At 39.7% G+C, this 8,042-nt stretch overlaps 1 long non-coding RNA gene across 1 annotated transcript; it reads left to right on the top strand.

Moving 5' to 3' along the window:
- The first annotated feature begins 3,723 nt into the window (after positions 1-3,723).
- On the top strand, positions 3,724-5,137 carry LOC146424664 (uncharacterized). Its single transcript, XR_014846995.1, has 2 exons — positions 3,724-3,841; positions 4,992-5,137. It is a non-coding gene; the product is annotated as an uncharacterized LOC146424664 (long non-coding RNA).
- Positions 5,138-8,042: the final 2,905 nt, after the last annotated feature.

The following is an 8,042-nucleotide window of genomic DNA, read 5'->3' as shown; positions in this document are numbered from 1 at the left end:
TATCTTCCTATAAGAGGTCATCCACTGGCTAAAACTTGGAAAAGTTTTCTTGCTCTAAGGAATGTAAATCTCCATTAATCTATGAGCACAAAGAGAAGCTCTCGCTCAATTTCTTTGCACACTTTAGTTTCTTTAGAAATACTCTGTAAGATCAACGTCCTAGTTTATAGCTTGTGGTTTTGGGGACTGCAGGAGACTTCAGAGAGATAATAATAATAAAAAGGAAAGAAAACAATTTGTTTTAAAAGGGGAGAGATATAGAAACAACAAAAGAAACAGTGACAGTCCACAGCCATAAAGACTCTAATTGGACTTCCTGGCATCTTGTCAAAATCAAATCTTGTTCTTGTGTTTTAAAAGAGTTTCAACTTCATTGAAAGTTGTCAGTGTCAAGGCATAGGAGGCATCCTTGATTGTGACATGCCTCAAGTATTTGTAAGCCTGGAAAAAAAGACATGTAGATGGATAAGCACCCAAACTTTCTGAGCAATGGAATCAGACTCTGGTCTGATTGTATGAACATTAACTTCAGTTTGGTTTCTCTTAGCTCCAGATAGAAAGTACAGCCCTAGTAATGTCAAGAACCTCTCCTTCTTCTCTGTAAAATACACAGTCACATTTAATAGAGGGAAAATCATGGCTGTAAAATCAGAAAAATTACTTTAGAATTTGAATTTCTTTATTTTAGTTTGTCAGATGACATCCCTGTTGTGTTCCACTCATGTGCCCCACCACATCAGGGGAAGGGAGATGAGTGTTTTATTCTCACATCTTTAAACACAACTAGATGAATTAAAAAGAATAAATTTGAATGAAGTCCTGAGTGTTATTAATAACCAAGAGTGACATGGTAAAAAAACTAGAAAGTGGCCATTATTGCTTGGGGTCAATGTCTCAAACTTATGTATCTCAGTGGCATCAAACACAGGTGTGTTTGAAGGTGGATCCAGCTCTTGTATTTGAACTTTTGCTAATACTGCTGTTCTAGTACCATTTGTATCAATAGGCCGTGTATGAGCACTGAGTGATCATAATAGAAAGAAGAACTTTTAGGCAGGTTTTACCAGCTTTCATAGAAACTACTGGTCATTGAAATAATCTCATAAAACAAAGGATGAATACCAATCGAATTAACTAGTCTGCAACTGTGCTGTCCAGGACTTTGTATCACTATTTTTTGAGTGTCAGGAAACTGAATCTGGACTTCCATATGGAGAGGTGTACTGTTCCTATGTAAACTTCCTCAGGCCAGTAATAGTTAAAGGGTTTAGATGTCCATCTATGGCACCTGAGGGGAAGGCTCTGTGTATTCTCAATGTGGTTTGCAAGAAAGTCAAAAGGAATGAAAAATCCAAAAATGTGTCTGAAATTTCCCCAGCAGCTTTTTGAAAAATTATTCCAAAACTATATTGGTTCCTCTTATCCAGCAAATACACTCATCAACAGTTCACTGCAGTTGCCCTGAGTCAGTTCAAGGCATGCCAGTAGACCAGGTAAAAAGGATTTTGCTGTTTCTTATACCAACCTTTTCCTCCTGTGCACCAAATTTGGTTTTGCAGCTGCAGAATGACCTCCCCAAGCCTCCTTTTACTACACATAAGCAGACAGAGATGCATACAAGTGAACCTCTTTCATTATATCCCAGCACATCTGCCACTGAAAAGACTTGCTAAAGGAATAGCACTGAAGGCAGTAGTTTTGGCTTCTTCATGCTGAGAGGAAATTCAAAGTCTTTTTCTGTCCTGCTTCTAAATCCCTGAAGGCACATTCATGGGATGTCTACATGATTCTGTGCAGCAAGCACCCAGCCTTGGATGGGACAGCATGTTTCTGGGACAGGAATAGAGTGTAAGTCTCTCATGTATGGTTATTTACCCCACTCCTAAAACAGCACCACTGCCACCCTCACTGGAGCTGCCACGTGCACTTTTCACTGTGTTTCTCCACAAGGAGACAGGAGGAGATTAGCCAGGGCACTGTCTATGGCTCCTTGAAATGTGGGAGTCTAACCTCTTTCCATGCTTCCTTCCCTTCACCTTTCCCAGCTATCCACTGCTCTGTTAGGGATGTTACATTCCTGTCTGTTTCCTCTAACACCTCTTTAGGGACCTCATGTACCAAGACATGGCTGATTCCTTTGTGAACTGTGGCTGTCTGTGGACTCCATCATCCACTCCAGTTGCAAGTTTCAAAAGATGGCAAAACCCTCCAAATGTCAAAGTCCTGACTGCTAGGTTGGTGAGTTCAGCTCCTCTCTCCCACACATTTTGTATCTTTGGGGTATAGAGGCCACCCAGGTAAAATTTCTCCTGCTCCTTTTTAGCCAGAAATTACAAGAAGGTGAAAGCAAAAAGCCACACTGAACAGGCACAAGAGGAGTAAGACCTGGGATGTCTTTTACTTGGAGTCTATTTGGCTATCCAAGTCATTTTTGCTTGTGCTTGAAACTGACATTACAAGTTTATTATTTGGGACACTTATAATTTACAATCACATCTTCAAGGAGTCTGTTTTTTAAATGGATCTGCAAGATCCATTTAGCCATTGTTGGTATGGAAAAATAATTGCACTCATATGTGAGTCACATTGGCTTCAGTGGGAAAGACATCCCCTTCTCTCTGTAGTGCATTACTCTATTCTGCATGTAAGAGGTTCCTGCTTTAATGCCACAGCTGGAAAAGTTCTTCTCAAGGGCAAAGGCAAAAGTATATCCAACACAGACATGACTAGTCATTTGTCATTTCCTACTTCATTAATCAGGAACATGCTGTTAGAAATCTGCAGAACTGTCAATTTTGGAATGTAATTTTTTTTTTTTCAAAGTCTCTCATTTGACTATCAAAATTTACTTTCCAGTAATATTCTCTGAGATAAGAGAAGTGAATATGAAAAAAGTGCAAGCTTGTGCAAAAATCCAAACAACAGCCAAATACTCTTAAAGGGAACAGTAACTTCTTGCCACTACAGGAGTTATTTACTACTTTGCTAAACCAGTATTGCATATCTCATCAGTTTCATCTTCAGTTACCTGCTCTTGGACCCTCTACATTTAATGTAAAAATACCCACCAGAATCAGTGAGAGAAGGATCACAAGCACACCTGCCATCTCCAGTCACTCCTAGGCTTCAAGCAGCTAGCACTTGGAGACATTTATTTTTGCTTATGACAGTATAATGGGTTTAACAAATTTGAATCTTTTTCACTGTGATAACATTTGCTATCACTGAGGAATTCTTGCAATTAAGCCAATTATGTTCAGTTTTGGTTTCTAATATGTATTTTCTAGTAGAAGTGTGTATGTCCTAGAGAGTGCAGCTGGACAGTGCACCCTGCTCTGGCCAACTCAAAGTTCCTTGGGGTGCAGTGCAAGCTGGGAGCCCACTAAGGGGCTGGACTGCACCTCTGCAGCTACCCATCACAGGTAGCAAGAGGAGCAACTCTGCATAATGAGTCTGCTGCTCCCAGGATACAGAAACTTCTTTCCTTTCACAGGACTTGCCACTCTGCTCCACCCTTTGCTGTCAAAGTAGGTGGTGGGTCTATTTGGTGCCCCTCAGTAATTAACTCCTGTAAGGCAAACTGATTCCCTTGCTGGAGACTAGATTTGGCCTGTTTCACATGGCTTGGTTTGTGGCAAAGAAAAGTAATTCTTATTTCATTTTACTTAATTTGCCAACATTCTTTTTTTTTTTTTTTTTTTTTTTGGTGGGCTGCAGCAAAAGAAGATTTCAGCACAATGTTCCTAATGGGAAGAACTGGATCTTATATGAAAAGTTAAAAGAACAGAGTGCACAGTAGAACAAACACTGATATTATAAGGACATGGTATCAAGCTTCTAGGTAATTTGAAGTTCATAACATTCTCAGTTAGTGCCTAATACTTATTTAATAATACATTAAGGTTTACCTTGTATAGCTGGAAGTTCAAGAAAGTTTGAACTTTGGTCTTGGTCATCCAGAAATATCCTCTCTGTGGATATATGTCATCATGTCCTAGGCCATATGCAAAGTGTGACAAACTTCCAAACCATAAATTGTACTATGAGTCTTTTTTCTCCTGAAGATGGCTTCAATGCTTTCTTGACAAGCATTGTACTGCACTGATGTATTCTGCAGTAAGTAACGTGTGTGCTCTGGACAGTCTCTTAAAATATTTGCAGTCATTTTTCTAAACTGCTGAGCACTGGGTGCTATTTTTTCTCACCAGCCAGATTTCTTTCTAAAATAGTTCAAAGAAAGGGGCATGCCTGTAATTTTGTATTAACTAAGATAGACCTTGAACTCATGCCTATTCTTTGAAGATATGTCTTTAAGATCCAGTCAATTATTCAATGTAGACCTAAGATCTCTCAGGGTTTAAGCCTGGTAAAGGAGTAAAGCTCACTGGTTTTGAGGGTTTTTATGTCAGCACTGCCTTATGCTTTTTGGTGTACCTGCAGGGCAGGTTAAACATTGATGATGAAAGTTGAAGGTGATGGCCCCTTTACATGTGCAGTTTATCCCAAGACACGTTGCAGTTTCAAGAAAAAATACTTGAATATATGCCTCTTTAAGAGATGTTTACCCAGATATTGTTTTACAAGGACTTAATGAATTTCTGGGGTATTTTTTCTCAGCAGCTTGCATCTGTAAAGACAATCATTTTAGTGCATTTAATGATGCTTGATCCAACAGTAACCATTATAATCTCTGGAGCTTTGGGAGCTTCAGGCACTGCCACTTCCCTGAGATGATTCACTTAGAAATCATTCTTGTCTTTCCACTTTTTTGATAATCCTCATCTCATTGTGACTTCTGACTCTGCCATCTGCCCTGAGTCAGGGACATTGGCACAGGAATGAAAGTGCTTTAAATTGTCGGACTACTCATCAGCTTTCAATTCTGTGCCAAGACCAAAGGGAATTTTAGGCTTTATCTTGGCTTGATGCTAACATGCATTTTGGATCAAGTTCTTACTTTATAAGTGTATCTTTTGGTCTTATTCATGCAGCCTGCTGCTTGGTTTGCCTGCCAGGACTCATTTGCCACCCTGTGAATGCAAGTGGATTACAAGCAGCAGTTAAACCCTACTTCCATGTTACAGTGGCTTTGCAAGAGTTATGTATCTTAGCAGAAAATAAATAATTTTGACAGACACATATGATTGATGCATCTCTTGTATACCTACTGTGAAACTCTTCTGCTGGGAACTGTAAAGTAAAAAAGATGCCAAAATCAATTTTTTTTCTTTCAAAAGCCTCTCAAAGCTCAATTTTATTGGAAAATTCTTAGCTAGTTGTATCACAGACCAAGCTTTGCTTCCTAGTTCTCAGCCTCAGTGGTCCTTCAAGTAGGTAACAAGCAGTCCTCAAAGGGTCCTGTGTTAGTGGAGAATCATGAATGCCTCTTCCTATTTTCCTTGAATTCTCTAATATTCCTTACTACAGGAGGGAAGTGGACATCAGTGTAGGGCTCTGGTGCGGTTCAGATATTTGCCTCTGTCAGGGGAATGCTCGTGGAAATTTTTGCATGTAAGTGGATTGTAAACTATTTGCATTATTGGACAGGCCACAAATTTAATCTATGATCTTGGCCATAACAGCTCTGCTGGTGAATGTTATATGCAGAAAGAAAAATTTGTCTTCATACCAATGAAAAATCACTTATAAACCACAGAAAGTAATGGATAATCCAAATATGCTCACATATGTGCACTAAATGGATATTGGTGGAGTGGGAGACAGACCTTGCATATCTTTCTTCTACACATTTCCTGACTGAATTAAAAATCAAGCCCTGCTTACCTGCTACTAACAGAAGTAGCTCTGTCTGAGTGGTTAAGTTCTTCTCTGGTAAAATCAGTGTTTCATTGGCAGTTTTTTATTTCTTAGATAAATACAATGGAAAATGAAAAATTTCTTGGGGGCTGCTACAGCTTACTATATATATAGGAACCTTAAACATAGAAGAGCCAAGGAATAAATTCTCTTTGTCCCTAGCAAATCAGAGGGTCACTGGAAGGGAGGAAGCATGTAGCAGTATGGTTCTGTGCACTTGCTAAATGGGACTGACGTGAACAAGTTTATTTTGGTGCAGAGCAATTATTATTACCTGTGCTTTACCCACTTGGTACTGTTGGAGGCCTGCAAGAAATGTGTGCAAAAATGAAGAATTGAAAACATGTCCTAGGGGAAGGGCTAAGCACACCTCCCCATGCAGCCTTGGCTTGTGTAAATGACTGCAATGAGACCTGGCAATAACCAGTGCCAAAAACTGGCCAATACTGAGAATGATCCTGTGGGGCATCTGCATGCCACAGGGATCATGAGCATCCCTCTGCTTTTCCTAGAGTCAGCCCCCTCACAGAGAGCTCTCTGTATGAGTTGAGAGGATAAACATTTTGTCTGTGTTTGTCTGGATGTCTGCTACAGACACAGAGAGCCATTATCTCAGGTATGAAATTCATCTTCCTTGCATAACTTATTTTAGAGAAAATAATTTATTTTTAGGCTCATCCTACAAAGTTTTGATGATTGACTATGATGATATCTCTGCATTCAGCATAAGGTATAGTTCTCCCATTTAAAGACAACATCACATGTGAAATTTTGCAGAGTGAGAGTCATTGCATAAAGCAAAAGCAAAAAGCAAGATTTCACATTGTGTCTTCATCTCCCTTCCCATTACAAAATCCAACACACTGCAGCCAAGTGTCCTGGTGAGTCACTGTCCAGTAACTAATCTCTGCTATGCAAAAGGCATTCAAAACCACAGAATAGAAGCACTCCAGAGAATACTCTAGTAGCTGGAAATTCAAGTTTAAAAGGTACTGGTTGTTTTGTTTCTCTTACAGCTGCTACTTTAAAAATGCTTCTAAGTGGAAAATGGAAACTTTCTAATATGGGACCAAGAGAAAAGGGGGACTGACTATTTCTCTCCAAGTTGTTTGTTGGTCAACAAACCCAGGGACAATTTTGAGACACTAATGCATAAAGTGTCTCTAGAAAATTAGCCCTTATTAGGTGAACCAAAAAAAAGTTATTCTTATATAATTATAGGAATATAATTTTTCAAACAGGGGAAAATATTAGCTAGCTAGCTTTATCTCATTGATGGCCTTCTTAATGATTTTTTTAAAGTAGTGGACCTGGAAACTCTTTGAATTATCAATGCTCAAAAGCAAGATGGCCTATCAGATTTTCAGTTTCATGCTTTGATTACCTTGGATGATTTTCACCTAGGATATAAATCTGTTGTGTGTGCAGGCCCTCTCTGCCACGTGAAAGAGCTCCTGCATATTCCTCTTCCTAGTTCCTAAATGCAGGAGTATCTTGGCAGCACATCCAAGTTATGCCCTGAGTTTACTGCCCTAGAGGTAACTTCTGCTGTTAGTGTGGATGGCCAGAGATGCAACATAAGTGTTTTTATTAGAACTGGATTGGTCTGCAGAGATTGTTTGAATCTCCTGGGAAATCTAGATCTATCCCTATGAATATATCCTCTGCCTCTTTCCTTAACTAGGAAAATCACCCTTTGATTTCTAGACAGAGGCTCTTTTGGGATTCCTTTGCCTTCCTCAGGCATGGCTGAGGAGAGCTGTATGCTTTCCAGCAGTCACCTGGAGCCAGACAGATTTTTGTTCACGATGCAGGTTTCAGCTGGATGGCTCACTGTAACACAGCACACCCCTGTGCTCTCACACCCTCAGCACAAGTCTGGTGCCACCTGCCTCCTGTGGCACATTCTGAAAAGGTCAGATCCCTGCCTGCTCCTTTCCAAGCAAACTAAAAGCAGCAGTGAACAATAAAGTGCACAGTATGAAAAGCATATGAACAGCTTTCTAACTACCAGTGTGTGTCCAGAAAGTGCTAGAACAGATTGCATTTTACTTGGGTTTATAATTTTTTTAAACTCATATTCTTAGTTTCATGACGGTTGGCTCTAGCTTTGACTGCTATTTCCATAGCTGCTCCTCAGTACTATTACCAGTATTTCTGGCACTACATCTGCACATTTTCCTGCAGTCAGCTGGACATGCATGAATTGATTTGCTTGCAGGCTA

This window comes from Lichenostomus cassidix, chromosome Z (assembly GCF_008360975.1).
Source record: "Lichenostomus cassidix isolate B80296 chromosome Z, HeHo_3.0, whole genome shotgun sequence".
Classification (NCBI taxonomy): domain Eukaryota; kingdom Metazoa; phylum Chordata; class Aves; order Passeriformes; family Meliphagidae; genus Lichenostomus; species Lichenostomus cassidix.
Note: the sequence above shows the minus strand (reverse complement) of the source record. Positions and strands in the feature narration are given on the sequence as shown.